Source organism: Mustelus asterias, chromosome 13, assembly GCF_964213995.1.
Source record: "Mustelus asterias chromosome 13, sMusAst1.hap1.1, whole genome shotgun sequence".
Lineage (NCBI taxonomy): Eukaryota > Metazoa > Chordata > Chondrichthyes > Carcharhiniformes > Triakidae > Mustelus > Mustelus asterias.
Window position 1 is genome coordinate 24,845,310 of NC_135813.1, and position 12,231 is coordinate 24,857,540.

At 43.5% G+C, this 12,231-nt stretch overlaps 1 protein-coding gene across 1 annotated transcript in view; it reads right to left on the reverse strand.

The window, feature by feature from the left end:
• lhx6a (LIM homeobox 6a) overlaps positions 1-12,231 on the reverse strand; it is a 107,410-nt gene that overhangs the window by 10,319 nt on the left and 84,860 nt on the right. The window lies entirely within an intron of this gene.

The following is a 12,231-nucleotide window of genomic DNA, read 5'->3' on the forward strand; positions in this document are numbered from 1 at the left end:
AAAAAGAACTAGCAACAAAAAGGATGTAACATCTGGGATCCAGTGTTTGGTAACATTGTTCCCTCCATCACTGCTCCCTCCATCACTGCTCCCTCCATCACTGCTCCCTCCATCACTGCTCCCTCCATCACTGCTCCCTCCATCACTCCTCTCCACTCACCACAGTCTAACCCTGCTGAAGTGCCCCATGTCTGCAGAGAACACTTATTTTTGCTTTGATTTTTAGTGCAGGCTAAATGTAAACAGGGATTTCCACAACCCATATCCAGCATGCACGGACAGAATCTCAGGGCACAGGAAGAACGAGGCATCACGGTTCTAACAGAAAGGCTCGACATAAAAATCTCTTGGGATGTTTATACAGAAAGGTTAGAAAGTGGGAAGCGAAAACACAAAGAACAAGAGGATAAGAAACTAAAACAAAATAAATGGCCAGAAGTGTAACAAGTAGACTACATGCACAATATTTTATATATAATTGTCATCATCCACAATATTGTATATATTAGGTGCATTGGCCATGCTAAATTCCCCCTCAGTGTACCCGAACAGGTGCCGGAGTGTGGCGACGAGGGGATTTTCACAGTAACTTCATTGCAGTGTTAATGTGAGCCTACTTGTGACACTAATAAAAAAAATTAAAAATCAATAAGATGATGCGGTAGAAAAGGGTTGTGTGAAGTGTGTTTTTTTGCTCAGGGTATATTGAAGGAAATTGTTCAGGTTGATGTAATCGGCTGGCGAATAAACTGTTATCCCCCCAACGTGAAATGTGAAGGCAACATATTAGGTATGAAACGAACACAATACATCCACATCTCGGGTTTGTAAGTGGACTGGCCATTTATTAAAGCTGACATCCCTGTATTCCCTGTAGGACAGAGTGAGTTCCACCAGTTGAGAATTTCCATTCGTCCCACTAGTTTCCGTTCGGGAAGAGGAGACTGGGCTGTTTTGAAATGGGCTTGTTGTGTAAATGAGAACCGGTACAAAAATACAGGCTCGGTTTGGACTTTATAAATGTCCACAAAGCAAAACCAGTGAAATAGCTGGATGATGTGAAAGTTAATCATTTTACAAGGTTCCCATTCTTGTAATCTTCGGGATCAAAGTAACCCATTTCTATTATAATCTGCTAACGCTGATTAAAGTGTCTATCTATTCAAAATAATGATTTAAAAGTACTTATTATGAAATAACCTCTTTCCTAAAAAGCGGGGAAATTGAAGGAAGTTCAGATGGCGCCCCGGGGCAGTTTTGTAATTGCGACACACACAGCCACCTAATGCAAAACAGAGCAAAATGTTCTAAACTTTCAGACGGATGGGGGACCGGATTGCGCCGGGTCCAGGGGAGTTCGGGATCTTGCTCTGCCTCTAGCAAACTGTTCTGAATCAGGAGACATTCCTCTCCGCAAGTTGTCATCTTGATGCTCCACACCCCATGATTACAATGAGGAGCTGTGAGCTCTCTGGAACACAGCTGCCTGCAATGATCAATAACTCCTCTCCAGAGACTCATTATTCTTAAAAACTGTGCCGCAATTTCCAAACAACTCAAAGCCGCAGCCTCCATCCATCCAGAGCACCCGTCCATCGACCCGCCCTGGTTAAATCTCGATGTAACCCCACTCACTCCAAACTGCAGCCGGAGCTCCCGCTCTACCATCCTGGATAAATGCAGCTCACTTTCCTTTAACCCCCAGGTGCAACTTTTATTTCCAATTCAGAGTTACGATGCAAGATCTCACAAATGCAAATTTGTCTGAAAGGGACAGTGTTGACTGTATTTTCCCAGAGATTTTTCATTGATCCATGACTTTTTTTTTACGGTTTGCCCTTTCAGGCGATTTCCTCTCACGGTCCAAAGATGTGCAGGTTAGGTGGATTGGCCATGCTAAATTGCCCCTTAGTGTTAGGGGGATTATTAGGGTAAATACGCGGGGTTATTGTCGGTACAGGCTCAATAGGCCGATATTGCTACAATACAGACTGTATATCCTGTATTGTATGTCCGGCATATCTACAGGATATACAACGGAGGAATACTGGATATCTATAGAATACACAATACAGGAGTACTGGATATCTACAGGATATACAATACTGGAATACTGGATATACAATAGAGGAGTACTAGATATCTTCTACAGGGTATACAATAGAGGAGCACTAGATATACAATACAGGAGTATTGGATGTACAATACAGGAGTACAGGATATACAATACAGGAGTACTGGATATACAGGATATTCAATACAGGAGTACTGGATATACAATACAGGAGTACTGGATAGACAATACAGGAGTACTGGATATACAATACAGGAGTACTGGATAGACAATACAGGAGTATTGGATGTACAATACAGGAGTACAGGATATATAATACAGGAGTACTGGATATACAGGATATTCAATACAGGAGTACTGGATATACAATACAGGAGTACTGGATATACAATACAGGAGTACTGAATATACAATACAGGAGTACTGGATAGACAATACAGGAGTACTGGATATACAATACAGGAGTACTGGATATACAGGATATTCAATACAGGAGTACTGGATATACAATACAGGAGTACTGGATATACAGGATATACAATACAGGAGTACTGGATATACAATACAGGAGTACTGGATATACAATACATTGGTACTGGATATACAATACAGGAGTACTGGATATACAGGATATACAATACAGGAGTACTGGATATACAATACATTGGTACTGGATATACAATACAGGAGTACTGGATATACAGGATATACAATACAGGAGTACTGGATATACAATACAGGATTACAGGATATACAATACAGGCGTACTGGATATACAATACAGGCGTACTGGATATACAATACAGCAGTACTGGATATACAATACAGCAGTACTGGATATACAATACAGGATATACAGTCTGTATTGTAGCGACATCAGTATGTGCCCTTTTGAATCACTTTTCCTCCTCTCTCTCCCTCCCGCTTTTTGTAACATCAGGCAGCTTTGGCTTCATCCCATTCCCTCCGGAATAAAACCAGCAAGCCAAATAACTGCCAACATCTGACTCCTTCGCCGCTATCTGGCCAGTCAGATCGGCGTCAAATTCTGGACTTGGAAAGTGAATCTAGCTGAGCCTTGAACTGAATTCTAACAAAAAGCCCACGGAGCAGCTGGGATCCATCAGAAGGAGCTGGGAGCAGCGAGCATTTCCCACACACTCTCTGCTCTTTCTCCACAGTGCGAGAGTTAGCCCCCCAAATGTTCCATCGCACTGGTTAAAGGTGATTATCACCTTTAGATTAAAAGTAAATGTCTTTGTGGTACCCACACGCTTTTTTTTCCTCGGAGTTTTGAAGTTTGGTTTGCATCAAACGCGTTAAGCAGGCTTTGTACAGTCACCGCGGCTTTTGTCAGAATAACAGGGCAGTCTTTTTGGGTTGTGGAAAGCACACATTCGAAATGATTTAGTGATGTCCCCGGATCTGGGGAGAATGTATTGTTCCTGTATGACAAACGCCCAGTTCTAATTGGTAAAGGACTGGTTCCAAACAGTTTGAGCTCCTCAACTAAAAACAAAATGCTGGATAAAATCAGCAGGTCTGGCAGCATCTGTGGAGAGAGAATGGCCACAATTCCCCGGCCGTTCACGGCCCACCGCTGCCGCCAGCGAGGATGGAAAATTTGGCGTTCAGTCAAATCTCCATCCATTGCAGCGGGACCGGAGCATCCCGACTGCCAGCGAGGTCAGAGAATCTGGCCCAAAAGGTTAATGTTTCTTTCCAAAAAATAATCACATTGAATCTTTAACTCTGTTTCTGGCTCCACAGATGCTGCCAGACCGCCTGGATTTTTTCCAGCACTTTTATTTCAGATTTCCAGTTCCTGCAGTCTTTAACTTTCAGTCTGAACCCTTTACCTGGCAACTGTCTGAATAGATACTATCTTCTCAGAGTGTGAGAATGGAACAAACACCAGGTTTGCCCTAAAGACGCGCAAGGGAACCAAACTCAGGAATGCTTTATTTAAACAATAATGTCCAAGAGGATGTAAGGAACTGTTTTAGTACATACTGCTCTATCACTATGCCACAAATTGTATCTCCAACTGCTGTCTTTCACACAGCATTGCTAATTACAAAAGCAAGGGACACTGAGGGACGTCCTTCTCCCAGGATACTATCCATAGGTCCATTTTATTTATGATGTTGGACTGGGGTGGGCACAGTAAGAAGTCTCACAACACCAGGTTAAAGTCCAACAGGTTTATTTGGAATCACGAGCTTTTGGAGCGTTGCTCCTTCATCAGGTGAGTGTTCAGGTGACTCACCTGATGAGGGAGCAGCGCTCTGTAAGCTCGTGATTCCAAATAAACCTGTTGGACTTTAACCTGGTGTTGTGAGACTTCTAACTGTGCTCATTTCATTTAGTTTACTGTACTAACATCCATGTGTTTTTCATTCATTCATGGGATATGAGCATCACTGGCTAGGCCAGCATTTATTGCCCATCCCTAATAGCCGTTGGGAAGATAGTGGTGAGCCATCTTGCTGAAGTCCCTCTGGTGTAGGAACAGCCACAGTACAGTTAGGATTTTGACCCAGCAACAGTGAAGAAACAGCGATGTATTTCTAAGTCAGGATGGTGTGTGGCTTGGAGGGAAACTTGCTGGAGGTGGTTTTCCCAGGCACCATAGAGTCATACAGCATAGAACGAGGCCCTTCAGTCCATCATGTCTGTGCCGTCATAAAGCAAAGAAGAACAAACAGAACAAAGAACAATACAGCACAGGAACAGGCTATGTGGCCCATGAAGCCTGCGCCAATTCCTAATGCTTATTTACACCCACTTATTGTCCACACATGGTTTCGATCCCTCTGTTTGCCTCTGTTCATGTGTCTATTAAGATACACTTTGAACATTGCCAACATGACTGCTTCCACTATCTCCACTGGCAGTGCGTTCCAGGCACTCACAACTCTCTGTGTGAAAAACGTACCTCACACATCACACCAAAATTTCCCCCTCTCACCTTGAGCTCGTGTCCTCTTCTAGTTGACCTTTCCACCCTGGGAAAAAGCCTCTGACTATCCACCCTGTCTATGTCTCTCACAATTTTGTAGACCTCTATCAAGTCATCCCTCAGCCTCCGTCTTTCCAGTGAAAACAATCCGAGTTTATCCAACCTCTCCTCATACCTAAACCCTCCAGACCAGGCAACATCCTGTAAACTTTCTCTGTCTCTCTCCAAAGATCTATAGACCTATCTCTTCTAATCCCATTTTGCAGCACATGGTCTGCTGCCCTTCTGGGCGGTGGAGGTTGCGGGTTTGGAAGGTGCTGTTGAAGGAGCCTTGGCGATTTGTTCACATAGAGTAATGGAAACCTGGATCTTTCTGCCCCGTCGATGGTAGTCATGATGTGGAGAGGCTGGCGTTGGACTGGGGTAAACACAATAAGAAGTTTAACAACACCAGGTTAAAGTCCAACAGGTTTATTTGGTAGCAAAAGCCACAAGCTTTCGGATGACATGTTGACGGCTCCGGAGGAGATGCCGTAGCTTCTCCGCTCCGGGGAAGTACTGGACAACGAAGGGTACTCTGTCCGCCGTATCCCGTGTTTGTCTTCTGAGGAGGTCGGTGGGGTTTTTCGCTGTGGCACGTCGGAACTGTTGATCGATGAGTCGAGCACCATATCCTGTTCTTATGAGGGCATCTTTCAGCGTCTGGAGGTGTCTGTTGCAATCCTCCTCATCCGAGCAGATCCTGTGTATATGGAAGGCTTGTCCGTAGGGGCCTCCGGAGCCTTCAACATGTCATTGATGAAGACAAACATCTCGCCAAGGCCATCCCCATACCCCCACTTCTTGCCTTCAAACAACCGCACAACCTCAAACAGACCATTGTCCGCAGCAAACTACCCAGCCTTCAGGAGAACAGTGACCACGACACCACACAACCCTGCCACAGTAACCTCTGCAAGACGTGCCGGATCATCGACACAGATGCCATCATCTCACGTGAGAACACCATCCACCAGGTACACGGTACCTACTCTTGCAACTCGGCCAACGTTGTCTACCTGATACGCTGCAGGAAAGGATGACCCGAGGCATGGTACATTGGGGAAACCATGCAGACGCTGCGACAACGGATGAATGACACAGCTCGACAATCACCAGGCAAGACTGTTCTCTTCCTGTTGGGGAGCACTTCAGCGGTCACGGGCATTCGGCCTCTGATATTCGGGTAAGCGTTCTCCAAGGCGACCTTCACGACACACGACGGCGCAGAGTCGCTGAGCGGAAACTGATAGCCAAGTTCCGCACACATGAGGACGGCCTCAACCGGGATATTGGGTTCATGTCACACTATCTGTAATCCCCAAAGCTTGCCTGGACCTGCAGAGTCTCACTGGCTGTCCTGTCTGGAGACAATACACATCTCTTTAACCTGTCTTAATGCTCTCTCCACTCACATTGTTTGTACCTTAAAGACTTGATTAGCTATAAGTATTCGCATTCCAACCATTATTCTGTAAATTGAGTTTGTGTCTTTATATGCCCGGTTTGTGAACAGAATTCCCACTCACCTGAAGAAGGGGCTTGGAGCTCCGAAAGCTTGTGGCTTTTGTTACCAAATAAACCTGTTGGGCTTTAACCTGGTGTTGTTAAGCTTCTTACTGTCTTTCTGCCCCATCAGACTGGGTGCTGGATTGAAATTTGTTGGATACAGATTGATAGATATCGCCTCAATAATCAAGGAACACAGTGTAAAGTGGATAAGTGGCGTTTAGCACAGATTAGCCATGATCCAAGAATGGCAAACAGACTAAAGGAGCTGAATGGCCCACACCTATTCTGTGTTCCAAGCTCTATTCATTCAATGAATAAATCCCTAGATATTATTTATTATTTCTTAGTAACATTTCTGCAGCACTTGGCATTTCAATTAGCCAATAATTGAATTCAATTAGTTGAGTTTCAGACTTTCCCTTTGCCCAACTCTGCTCAGAGTGAAACTCTCCCTGAGGGATGAGAATGAGATGTTTTTAACTTTCAGATAACAACCCAATTCAAAACAACTCAGTAAATCAAGCTTGCTGTCTCTGACTGATCCTAGCCAAAGTGTCTCCCTGACTGTATGCATCTGAAGGGATAGCCTCATGAGATCTGGCTCATTTCCTGTGCTATCATGCAAGGGCTGCAGCCCCGAATCATTAGGATGATACTGGGACTGAAGGTATTACGTTACGAGGGCAGTGGGCATCGACTAGGGACAGAATTCCCTTCCCACTGGTAGGATCTTCTGGTCTCGCCAAAGTTGACCCCTACCGATGGCGGCACGGTAAGGAATGTAAATCACCATCAACTTCAGTGATCCTGCAGTTGGGGCATAACCTCAAACTTGGAGCTAAGTCATTCAGGAATGATGTTAGAAAGCATTTAACTCACACAAAGCGTAATGGAAAGGTGGGCCCCCCAAAAAAGCTGTGGATTAATTGAAATGTTCAAAACTGAGACTGATAGTTTTCGCTAGATAAGAGTTACAGAACAAGGCAAGTAAATGGAGTTAAGATACAGATCAACCCTGGTTCTAATTAGATGGTGGACAGAGTTTGAGGGATGTTCATAGGTTCCTAAGGCCTGTTGCCTTGTGCATAACCATTACTATGTAATTGAACAGCAGTAAGGGGCAGTGAGCAGTTACAATTTGGAATGCACTGTCAGAGAGTATGGTAGAGGTAGATTCAATCAAGCATTCAGGAGGGAATTAAATTATCTGAAGATAACGGGGAGAAGGTGGGGGAACGGTATTTGAAGTGCTCCTTCAGAAAACCAACACAAATACGAAGGGCCAAATGGTCACCTTCTGAGCTGCAATCATTCTGTGATTCGATAACAATATTATTCTGATGAAGAACTTGGGAAATTGTTGCATCTAAGCTACTCAACCATTGGCACATTCAACATACAACTGCACAACGCTTAAAACCAAAGGAAAGACTTGAGAGATTGCAGACTTCAAGCTCTACTTTGCAATTATAGAGGGAGGTGAGAATTCACTCCATCCAGAGCAAAAGCAGGTAATATAGTTTATTTCTCTATAAGATTATTACCTGATGCATTGAGTGTGTCAAAGATTCAGATGAACTCTAACCTTTAGTTGCAACTAAAAAATTGCTATTCAGGATGAAACACCTTACAATAGCAAGGCAGCACCTGGAGAAGGTATTTATCCAGAAGTTTTAAAAGCCACTCTGAATAAGAATGCTATTGGAATACACACCCCAGGAACGATGGCCATTCCTTACAGTTACCATTCTGCTATTGATGACTAGAACATAGATCCTTTTTGGATGTTCCTGAATTTAGTTGTGTTCTTTTATCCATAAGGGGTAAAGATGTAAGCCCAAAAGCTACTGAATATTTTCACTGATATCAATCAGATTGAAGTTGTTTTCTGGGTAGTTGTGTAGGATATTAAATGTAATCAGAAAAAAGAACAGACTCATTTATCTTCTTATGAACAATGTGTAGGACAGCTTAAAGTTTAAAGTTTATTTATTAGTCACAAGTACATTACATTAAGACTGCAATGAAGTTACTGAGAAAATCCCCTAGTTGCCACACTCTGGCATCTGTTCGGGTACACTGGGAGAATTTAGCATGACCAATGCACCGAACCAGCACATCTTTTGGAGTGTGGGAGGAAACCAGAGCACCCAGAGGAAACCCACGCAGACACGGGGAGAATGTGCAGACTCCGCACTTTATGCAAGATCAGAGTATTGGGAGATTAAGGAAAAGGAGTTTAAATGACATTGTTTTCATAAACATCCAAAAGATGTGGTGGTTAGGTGGATTGGCCGTGCTAAATTCTCCCTCAGTGTACCCAAACAAGTGCCGGAGTGTGGCGACTAGGGGATTTTCACAGTAACTTCATTGCAGTGTTAATGTAAGCCTACTTGTGACACTAATAAATAAACTTTAACAGAAACATTTACCTAGCATATCATGCAGCTGGAAGATTTACAGAGACACAATACGATGATGGGTTCCGCACAGATTTACTAATCAAAATATATATGAAGAAAGTTTACAGCAGACGAGAGAAATAAAACCCAATCATAAGAATTAGGTGCAGGGGTACACCACACTGCTCCTCGAGCCCGCTGCATCATTCATTGCTTCTCACCTTTACTTCCCCGTCCTATCATCATATCCCTTGATTTCTTTAGTGCTTGACAATCTACTGAACACAAGTCTCGAATGCACTCAATAACTAACTGATAATTCTAAAGACTTACAATCTTTAGGTGTCCGGATCACCAACAACCTGTCCTGGTCCCCCCCCATGCCAATACTATAGTTAAGAAAGCCCACCAACGCCTCTACTTCAGCATGTCCACTACGACTCTCACCAATGCTTACAGATGCACCATAGAGAGCATTCTTTCTTGTTGTATCACAGCTTGGTACGGCTCCTGCTCTGTCCAAGACCACAAGAAACTACAAAGGGTCATGAATGAAGCCCAGTCCATCACTCGAACCAGCCTCCCATCCATTGACACTGTTTACACTTCCCTCTGCCTTGGAAAAGCAGCCAGCATAATCAAGGACCACATGCACCCCAGACATACTGTCTTCCACCTTCTTCCATCAGGAACAAGGTACAAAAGTCTGAGGTCACATACCAACCGACTCAAGAACAACTTCTTCCCTGTTGCCATCAGACTTTTGAATGGACCTACCTCACACTAAGTTGATCTTTCTCTACACCTTAGCTCTGACTGTAACACTGCATTCTGCACTCTCTCCTTTCCTTCTCTATCAACAGTATGCCTTGTCTGTACAGCACGCAAGAAACAATACTTTTCACTGCATACTAATACATGTGACAATAATAAATCAAATCAAATCCTCTGAATGAAGAAAATAAAATTGCCACTATCTCATTCCTAAATGGCCGACCACTTAACCTAGCCCCAGACTCTCCAGCCAAGGGACACAATTTCTCAGTACCTAAGGGCTGTCAACGCCTCTAAGAATTTTAAAGTCAATACAGCCCTGCACCTCCAGCTGGTGGAGTTACGGGACGTAATGTGTATCTGTGATGTGGTGGCTACTCACTTATTTTGATAAGTGTTCCCGCGGATGATTAGCACTTGCAACTGGTAACCATATTTCGTGGGAAGGAAGATTAGTAAATGGATCTCATGTCAAGGTGGTGCCATCCACCCAGTGATGGGAGGTAGGAACCCTATATGGTAGACTTTGATGTCGGAGCTGTGAGTCTGCAAGGCTATAGGGCACTGGTGATGATAAATCAGCCAGCTTGACTCAATAATGGAACTTGAAGATGTGGACATATCACTGGGCTGATATTCTCCCTATTTTACTCCATCCAATCTTATAGGAAAATACTCTTGTGGGCAAGGTGGTCCTCGCTAAATAAAAGTGGAAATGTATATTGTTTATACTCCCACAATACTTACTGCCCACACGGGTGTACATTAGCTTTGGTTCTGCCAACTTGTACTTATGTACTTACACAAATAGAATGTGTACTTACAGATGGAGATTGTGTACTCCATAATACCATATAATCCCGATAGTGCAGAAGGAGGCCATTTGGCCCATCAAATCTTCACCCACTCTCCGAAAGAGCATCTTACCCAGGCCCACTCGCCGACCTATCCACATAACCCATGCATTTACCATGGCTAATCCCCCTAACCTTTGGACACTAAGGGCCAATTTAGCATGGCCAATCCACCTAACCTACACATCTCTAGACCGTGGGAAGAAACCGGAGCACCTGGAGGAAACCCAGGCTGCTCCTAATAGGGCTAACAAACTCTAACAGTATGATTTCTCACTAGCTTGGTTTAAACACGTCAGCTACTCTGTCATCCAAAGGAAAATATTAATGAAAAAATATGTGGAGAAGAAAAGTTTACCACAATACGGAAAAAATGTGGTGTACCTCTCAGACCGTGGAGAACTGCTGCAGAACATTTGTAATCCACGGCAGCATTGCTACCTCTACTGTGACTAGTCAAAACCCCACTACTGCCCTTCGCCAGCTTCTCTCAGAGTTCCACATTTGACGTTAGACTGCTGGATACTGTCCATCGACAAGCATTTTGGTTTTTTTGGCAGTAAGTCCGTGACACAACACACGTTTCAAAGTGAAGAAGCACAGGCAGTTGTCAAAAGTTAAAATAATAAAATGGACCGAACAGTTCTGGGGAAAAAAAATAATGGCATCGTTCTCCACCAGCAATAAGTGACCTCTAGATTTCCACACGATACGAGCAAATGAAGAAAATCTTCCTGAAGCCTATACATTTACACGTAGAAACAGAAATCCTTCCAAATAAATGGCGGACTGGTACTCTAATCAAGCAACGAGACATGTCTCTGTTAAAGGGTATTATTAGTACCTATTGCTATACATGCACAATAGCTATTTGGCATGATCACACCAGAAATTAACTTGAAAGTCAAGTGTAAAACAAATTTATAAATCTCTCAATTGAAGTCATAAAACATAATTTTATGATTGCACCTTATCATTTCAGATTTACTAAAGCTTCAGCTTTAAAAAAAACTAATTACATCATTAATTGAGCAATAGCCAAATGCTAAAATGCTGAACATTTAATAATGGGTGCTTATTCAATGAGGAGTTGGCTGTACCTTCAAATTGCTGCCCAATTCTTCTGCTCAAACAAGATCGGTCAGGCAGCAACACAGCTCTTAAGAAGTTCTAATCCCTCAGCTGGATGCTACCTGCTCCTTTACTTGGAGCTCCCATTTGATGTGCGAACTACATTGGAGAGATCGAGGAGCGAGAACTGACCTCGCAAGTGAACAGGAAACTCTGGACTCAGTAAAACCTCAAAACCTCTGACAAAAATCAGTCACTTCTTTCACTGGTCAGCTCCAGATGTACAATTCCTTCAGGAACGTGCTGACATTACAGCTTCACTGGAAGTAAAATACTTTGGGTTATTCTGGAGGTTTTTTTTATTCATTCATGGAACATGGGCGTCGCTGGCTGGCCAGCATTTATTGCCCATCCCTAGTTGCCCTTGAGAAGGTGGTGGTGAGCTGCCTTCTTGAATCGCTGCAGTGCATGTGATGTAGGTTGATCCACAATGCCCTTAGGAAGGGAATTCCAGGATTTTGACCCTGTGACTGTGAAGGAACG